Source organism: Camellia sinensis, chromosome 14 (assembly GCF_055761805.1).
Source record: "Camellia sinensis isolate YWXY chromosome 14, ASM5576180v1, whole genome shotgun sequence".
NCBI classification, from domain to species: Eukaryota; Viridiplantae; Streptophyta; class Magnoliopsida; order Ericales; family Theaceae; genus Camellia; species Camellia sinensis.
In genome coordinates, this window is record NC_138974.1 from 39,518,816 (window position 1) to 39,526,596 (window position 7,781).

A 7,781-nucleotide genomic window follows, 5' to 3' on the forward strand; every position below is an offset into this window, starting at 1 on the left:
AGTGCTTAACTCTACATTTTTATTTATTTATTTATTTATTTTTATTTTTATTTTTAATTTTTTGCGACGGTAACAAGATGGTCGCCAAAGATCATGTTAGTGTTTTTCTTTGTTTTTTGCGACGGCAAAATAGCGGTTGCCATAAGTAGTTTAGGTGGTCGCAAATAATTTGTGACTGTTGTTTTGCCGTCGCAAAAAGTATTTGCCACCCCCATATTCGCGACCCCCATATTCCGTCGCATGGGCCGTCGCAAAAAAGTCTTTTGCGACTGTTTCTTATTATTTGCGACGGTTTATAGCGGTCACAAAAAGTGTTTTTTTTAGTAGTGATATATGAATTTATATATGTATCTCTATGTATTGATTGAATAATCATCCTTATTTTGTTTTCAGGTTCTTGAATGATCCAATCGTTAATCGGCGGCAACGGAAAAATTGACTCCTGAAAGAAAAGCACCCTAACTTTCTCATTGGAGGTAAGTTCTAATTTATTTGTTTACATGTTTGTTCTAGTTTTTATCTTGTTTAGATTTGTATTAAACAACTCTTTGTTAGCTTTTTGTTCACTGTTTAGGAATTGATTTCAATTTGTTAGCTTTTTTAGTTTGAATGCAGTGTTTATTAATAAATTTGTTTATTTAAAATACAGTTAATGTGTTGGTTATTGTTGATGTTGTGGTTAATTGCAGCAAATTACAACAAAGATGAATGGGAAATTAGTTTTTCTGAGGTAACAGAAAGAAAATCAGAACTGTAAGCTTTTATGAGGTAATTTTGCAATTATTATTATTATTTTGTTTCACTCTCTAATTCTCTCTCATTCCTGTCAATTTGAAATTTATAAACCTTATTTTCATCTCATGTGCTTACGCCTTTAAATTTGCTTCTTTACGTGTTGAAGGAAATGATTATTTTTTTAAAATTTGTGTCATAATATGAGAGATTTTCGTCTTTGAATGCATTGATTGTTGGTTTGGAGTTTGAAGTATATGTTTGGATTTCGTGGATTGATATGTATTGAAATATCTAAAATTGATTGATCTTCATATATTTGATAAATTGCCTACAAGAGATGTTTCATCTTCATGAATTGATTGCTTGATAATCTGCCTGCAAGAGATGTTTCATTCTCATGGCTAGTGTATGGGAGAGATGGACATTATGGAAAAAATTTGAAGAAAAAGAAAAATTAAGCATGACTTGGAACCAAAGCATGATGAAGATTGCTCTGTTTACTACTTATGGTTAGTCATGTAGTATTTGAATTCTCTCTCCCCACTCTCTATTTTCCTTTTTTTTTTTTTTTTTTACACAATAATATTTTGCTAGGATAGTTGGAAGGAATGAACCCATTGCTATGGATGACATACTAGTACTATAATGGTTGATGTTTGAGCTATATGACTTGGCTATTTCTAGGATAAAAGTTATGAAGAACATCCGCTTGGCAAATTTGAAAGAACATCCTCTTTCTGAAATTTTTATAAGGTTTCATGATTCTTTCCTTCTGAAAACTATGTTGGTTCCTTCAGATCCTTGTTTGTGATAGCACCTTGGCAAGTTTAGTGCTTGAAAGAATGGTTTTCCTGATATTTCTCTGTTATATATGTTATTTCTCTCACTACCTAATTTGGTAGTTTGTTTATTTACTTGACAGGCCCTAGACGAAATAACATAGAATTGTCAACTTATTTTTTAGGGAAAAGGTGTAGATTTTCGATAGAATTAGCAATGTTCCAAGGTCAAAATCATTAATAAGTTGGCAAGAGGAACTTTTGCAAATATCCGTATTGTCAACAAGCTATTAAATGGGGAAGTTGGCCCAAAAACACTTCATGTTCCTACAGGAGAGAAACTTTATGTGTTTGATGCAACAACGGTCAGTTCTTTAAATGTTAATTTTCTGCATGTGCTTTCATCCTGCCTATTCATGTCTTTGTCAGTTTTGTGCCAAACAATAAATTTGCCAACATCTATGATACTAATGCTTTTAATTTCCATAATGATGAAAGATGTAATCAGATTTATTGTAAAATTGTTTGTAGCTTATAAATACTATTCATCATTAAAAGATCTGTCATATTTTTTTTAATGACTTGGGTCTAGAATTCAGCCATGTTAAACAAAATTCGGTGACTTTGAACAACATTGCTGAGAAATGAACTTTCATATACCACAAATAAACAAAAGAAAAATCTTATTTGAAGTCATTTCCTGTAAATTATCTATTCCTGAAAGATAGTAATAATACCCTCTATTACAATTTACTCTTCATTACTAAATTTTTGTGGTCAATCCACTTTTTCAGAGGTACAAGGCTGCTGGACAGGATACTATTGTATTAGAATTAAGTATTTTCTTTGGTGGTGTGTAGGATATTATAGCAACGGGTGGGGCTGATACAAGTCTTGTACTCTTTGATCGGCCATTAGGAGAGATTTTATCTACACTTAATGGTCATTCAAATAAGGTCTAGTGCCTTCCTTTCTTTTGTTTATTGTTTGAATTTTATCTACTTATGGAAATCTTTTGGCTAAGTACACTTGTCTCTCTTCCTCTGCTCTTTTTGCAGGTTACAAATGTTAAATTTGTGGCTGAGGGTGACTTGGTTGTTACTGGTTCAGCTGATAAGGTAAACCATGCCTACTTCCATTGGATTTGAATTTTTTAATATATATGTATATATATATATATATATATTTTTTAATTCTGTTGCCTTCGTGTTCTGCTTGTTTGTTTGGTTTTCTCATTCCAATTACCAATGCAGTTGTTGTGGGTTGATTTAGGTATATGTGGGTTGGTATGTTTTGCGAGTATTGGGTTAAGTTTTATCAAGTTTGTTGTTTAAGATGTTCGTTATAATATGCTAAGCATTTAGTGATTAAAAAATATACTAATGTTGATATTATTACTGGAGAATGACATGCGCAACATATCTAGTGTTTGAAATTGTAAATGGCACCTGGATTGTGTTCTGGTTGTCTATTTTGTTTTCATAATTTCTTTACAATGTTTATTAAGTTTTCATTATTTCCCTGCAATCTCTGCCTTTTCTCTGCTCTAGTTGAGGCTTTATATCTAAAGAAAGATCTAGAAATTTGGTACTCTGTGTTCTGATCTATTCACCCTCATAATGTGTATTGATCAGGTGCAAGCTTGGATTTGAGGAAGATATATCTCCATGGTAACAAATTGAAACTCAGCCGGTACCTTGTACGGTGGTGAACACTAGCATTGTAAATTTTGACTGTACTAGCATTCTATTTGGATTGTATTTTTTTCATAAAAGAATCTTTTCCAAATTTTTAGTTGTAATAACTTTCACATATAGCTCTAATTTTGAGACTCAAATGGAATGCCTGAATAAACTACAACGCTATACTGCCTGAATTTTTGTATTGTTATTCCTAGAGTGCTTAACGTTACACTTTTATGCGTCTTGTTTATTTTATTTTATTTTATTTTTTTGCGACGGTAACAAACTGGTTGCCAAAAATCATGTTAGCGTTTTTCTTGTTTTTTGCGACGGCAAAATAGCGTTCGCTATAAGTAGTTTAGGCAGTCGCGAATAATTTGCGACTGTTGCTTTGCCGTCACAAAAAGTATTTGCTATCCCCACATTTGCGACCTCCATTTGCCGTCGCATTGCTACTATTTTTTTATTATTTGTGACGATTTATAACGGTTGCAAAAAGTACTTTTTTTTAGTAGTGACCATATAATTTTTTTACGAAAATGTTTGGTTGCCCAAAATTTTGTGACTCAAATGGCTCAAATCTGTCAAAATGAAGTCGTTTTACGTCGTTTTACACTCAAAACGACGTCGTTTTGAGTGATTTGAGCCATTTGAACTACAAAAATTTGAGATACCCAGCATTGTTGATTTTTTTATATGAATTCTATGTGTTTGACATTATTTTAACAATAATATTAATTATTATTTTTTATACCAAACACCCACCATATGTCAAACAAAAAAAACACCTGTACCAGCCGTCATTGTATCGCTTCACCGTGTGATGAAAAAAAAAAAAAAAACTAACTGTACACTTTATCCACCAGTGTTTTATATATTAAACATAAATAAATAAATTTTTTGAAAGTTAGTCATAATAAAATAGTTGTTAAAAATAATTTTTTGTGACTTTTTATATATGTAATTAAAATTTGACAATTAATGATATTTTTTGTCACGATTTTTATAAATTGTCATTAAAATTTATAATTAATAATGTTTTTTTGTAACAAATTATTTAAACTATCGCTAAAAGTTAAAAATTAATAACATTTTTTGTAACGATTTTTTTAAACTATTACTAAAACTTATAATTAGTAACTTTTTTGTAACAAATTTTTTAATTTGTTGCTGAAAATTAATAAGAGAAATAATTTTTTCCCCGAAAAATCATTCCCCCGAATCCCCCGAATCTGAAGAAATCGAAGGCAAGAGAGAGAAGGAGAAAGAGAGAGGTGAGAAGACAGGGAAACAGAGGGAGAGAAGAGAGAAGAGGGAATGGAGACAGAGAGAGGCCCCTGCATTCCGCCGATCGTCGCAGCTCGTCCGATCGCCTCTGCCTCCGCCCGGCCGCCGTCGCCTCCGCCTCTGCCTCTCTTCTTTCTTCTTTCTTCTTCTTCTCTTCTTCTTTCTTCTTCTTCTTCTTCTTCGTTTCTGATTGAACAAAAAAAAATATAAAAAAAATATAAAAACAACGTCGTTTTTCAAATTCGGGCGATTCGGGGGCTGGGTTTCGAGCTACCAATCACGGTTCAATTAATAATTAGCGACTTTTTTTTTAATAGTGTTTGATGACAAATATTGTTAATTATAACATAAATTGTTAGATAATAAGTCCACCTATTAAAATCTACACGTAAGTCTCGAAAATATATCAAAAACACAAGAGATCCTAAAAATTCTACCATTACTCAATATATATATATATATTGGCATTTAGAATATGAATCTGTAAACCACAACTATTTTCTGGTAACAAAATAATTAATAAATTTATATGGCTAATTGTTTTTACATATTACATAAACATATCACGTAATGTGTTCAACAATTACTCCTTTTATGCTTGTATTTAGCAGATGTAGAGCAATTGTTTACTTGACCGAACGCAACCTTGGAACTCCGAGAATTTCAACATCTTCAGTATCATGTCCACACTATCTCCATCACCAACCACTAAAACGAAATTCATTTGAAAATATGATTAATGTACTATGATTCTAATGGAGTTGACATTTTGGCTTGGCTTTCGGCTTTGCCTACTTGCAGCTCTTTTCCCTCCACATTCTCTCTTCCACTCCCAATTAATAAGTTTTTGAGAAAATTATTATAAATTTTTTTGATACAACTCTAATATACAGGAAGAACTTTCATCGAGCACAAAAAAAAAATTTGTTCGGTATGTGCACAAAATTTATATCACCATAGAAATATAAATAATTTTTTTACTTTCAAACTAATTTGTAATTTTCTCATAACTCTTCATTTATTTGTGATGCACACACAATTTAAGATTGTATTGAGAATTGACCTATTTAGTGATTTTTTAATTTTTAATAAAAAAATATGAAAAAAGATAAAAAGAATAATTTATTTTTTTATAATAATTTTTTGACTTGTTAATTAATTAAAGGTGCGACTTTAAAAAATAAGCGTTGCCACTTAGCTTCTAAGAAAATACTCAATAGCATCTTTTCATTTGGGCTGCGCCGTAAGTTTTCTATTATAGTGATGCCTCATTTGGGAAGGAATTATTTTAGTCAAAAAGTTAAAAAATCACCACATAAGTTGTTACATTATTTTTTTTATTTTTTTGCATATCTTTTCATAAAAAGTTAAAAAATTACTAAAACAACTTGTTCCTAAATGAGCCCTTAGTAATTGAAAAAGAATAAGAATTATTAAAATGGTTTGATTTCCCTCTAGTCCGATCACAGACTGGAGGGTACTGTTGGGCTCGTGGAAGCTCACCACAAGTCATGTTTTGATAATTTGAACTGTGCAAAGTGTAAAAATCGTCAAGTCTTATAAACTTATAAAACATTACATTGATCGGATATCGATAGGTATGTGATCAAATCAGTTTTGTATAAAAAAAAATAGACGGTAAAAAAATAAACAGTTGACAGAAATCTAATCCGATAAAATAACTATCAATATCCGATCAAAATAATTATTTATAAATATATAATACTTAATAAATTTTACATATTAAACGATCTAAATTATTGAAATAAAACTCGTAACGGACATCACAAGTCCAAGAGGTTCCAATTCAATTAGACTTAAAAGAAGCTGATCCCTTATTGAAAAGTCAACACGGTACGTAATACGGATTACACTAACAGTCCAAGTGTAATTTGATCTACGCGTTAATGAAAATTGGGTCCCGAAATCAGTTTTGGGCCCATTTTTTTGCTCGGCCTCGAAGTTTTAGACCCAAAATTGTGGGCTGAAGCTGAAGGCTCCAATTGACAGTCCAAGATATACAAAAGATAATGCAATTTTTTTTTTTTTTTAGTGAGAAACTTAAGAAGAACGGTGATACCAATAAATACCAAATGAATATAATGAACTCTCACATAAATATTTCTGCCAATTATTTATACACACATAGTAGTTATTAGATTTATTGGTTCATTCACATAATTATTAAGGTTTTTTTGTGGGAGTAGACTTTTTTAGTTAGATTTATTTTCGTAATTAGTATTTTTTTTTATTTTTTATTTTTTAAGTTTTGCCGAATCTTTTTAGCATTTTATATCCGTCTCGTTTAGTCAATTCTAAAAAAAATTTGAAAATTATTTTACTTTTTTGAAAAAAAAAATTAAAAAGACAAATAGACCAATTGTTTATACATATAATTTGGCTTAGTTTTATTTTGGGTGATGTGAGGGTAATTTGTAAACAAATTAGGCCGAGTTAGGAAGAGTCTTCTTTGGGAGTTGGACCGCGTAATGGGCCGAGAAAAGGGCTGGTGTAGCTCGGTCTTAGGCCAAGAAGACATCTCATATTTTGGGTTTGGGCCGAACTATGGACCGAGGTATCGGTATAAAGAGGACCGAGCTAAACGATAACTCTGCAGGGCGTCATCTCAAAGTCAAGACTGGTAATAGTGCTTAAAGTATCACAGAGCCGAAGTAACTTGGTTAACCGCAATGTTAGCCGAGGTAAAGATGTCAGCCGAAATAAGTAGGCCTGGTGGTTAGCCGAGGTATTGGTGAGAAAAGATGTCGGTCTTGGTATAACTCGGCCGGGCGCCATCTACATCATTACTTAAGCATGTGACCGAGGTAACTTAGCTCGGTGTGGTTGCAGCAGCTTATTAAAAGGAGGTAGCATCAATGGCGAGGGTCGAGCTGTGTATAGCTCGACAGGGTGGCATCCGTTAGATCGGCTTTCGATCACGCGGTCCGAAGGGCAGGGGACCGAGATAAAGCAGTTCGGGCAGGAATGTATAACTGAGGTAAAAGGTTTAACTATCTCACTTGGTTGGTAGTGAGTAGGAGTGTGACTCCTAGGAGGACTCTGCTAAGGAGAGTTAGAGTCCTACTGGGATTGTGTAAACCATCTCACTTTGTTGGTAGTGAGTAGGGTGTGTGATTCCTAGGAGGACTCTCATAGGGAGAGTTGGAATCCTTCTAGGATTATGCCAAGTAAAGTCTATAAAAGCTCATGATCAGACCTATGTAGAGGTATCCCAATTCTTACTCTAGAATACACAGAGCTTTTTGTCTATTTTTCTGTTTTGCTGACTTAGGCATCG

The 7,781-nt window shown here is 32.5% G+C and overlaps 1 long non-coding RNA gene across 1 annotated transcript; it reads left to right on the forward strand.

The window, feature by feature from the left end:
* Positions 1–392: 392 nt before the first annotated feature.
* LOC145807558 (uncharacterized) lies at positions 393–2,686 on the forward strand. Its single transcript, XR_014350771.1, has 3 exons — positions 393–476; positions 690–2,470; positions 2,573–2,686. It is a non-coding gene; the product is annotated as an uncharacterized LOC145807558 (long non-coding RNA).
* Positions 2,687–7,781: the final 5,095 nt, after the last annotated feature.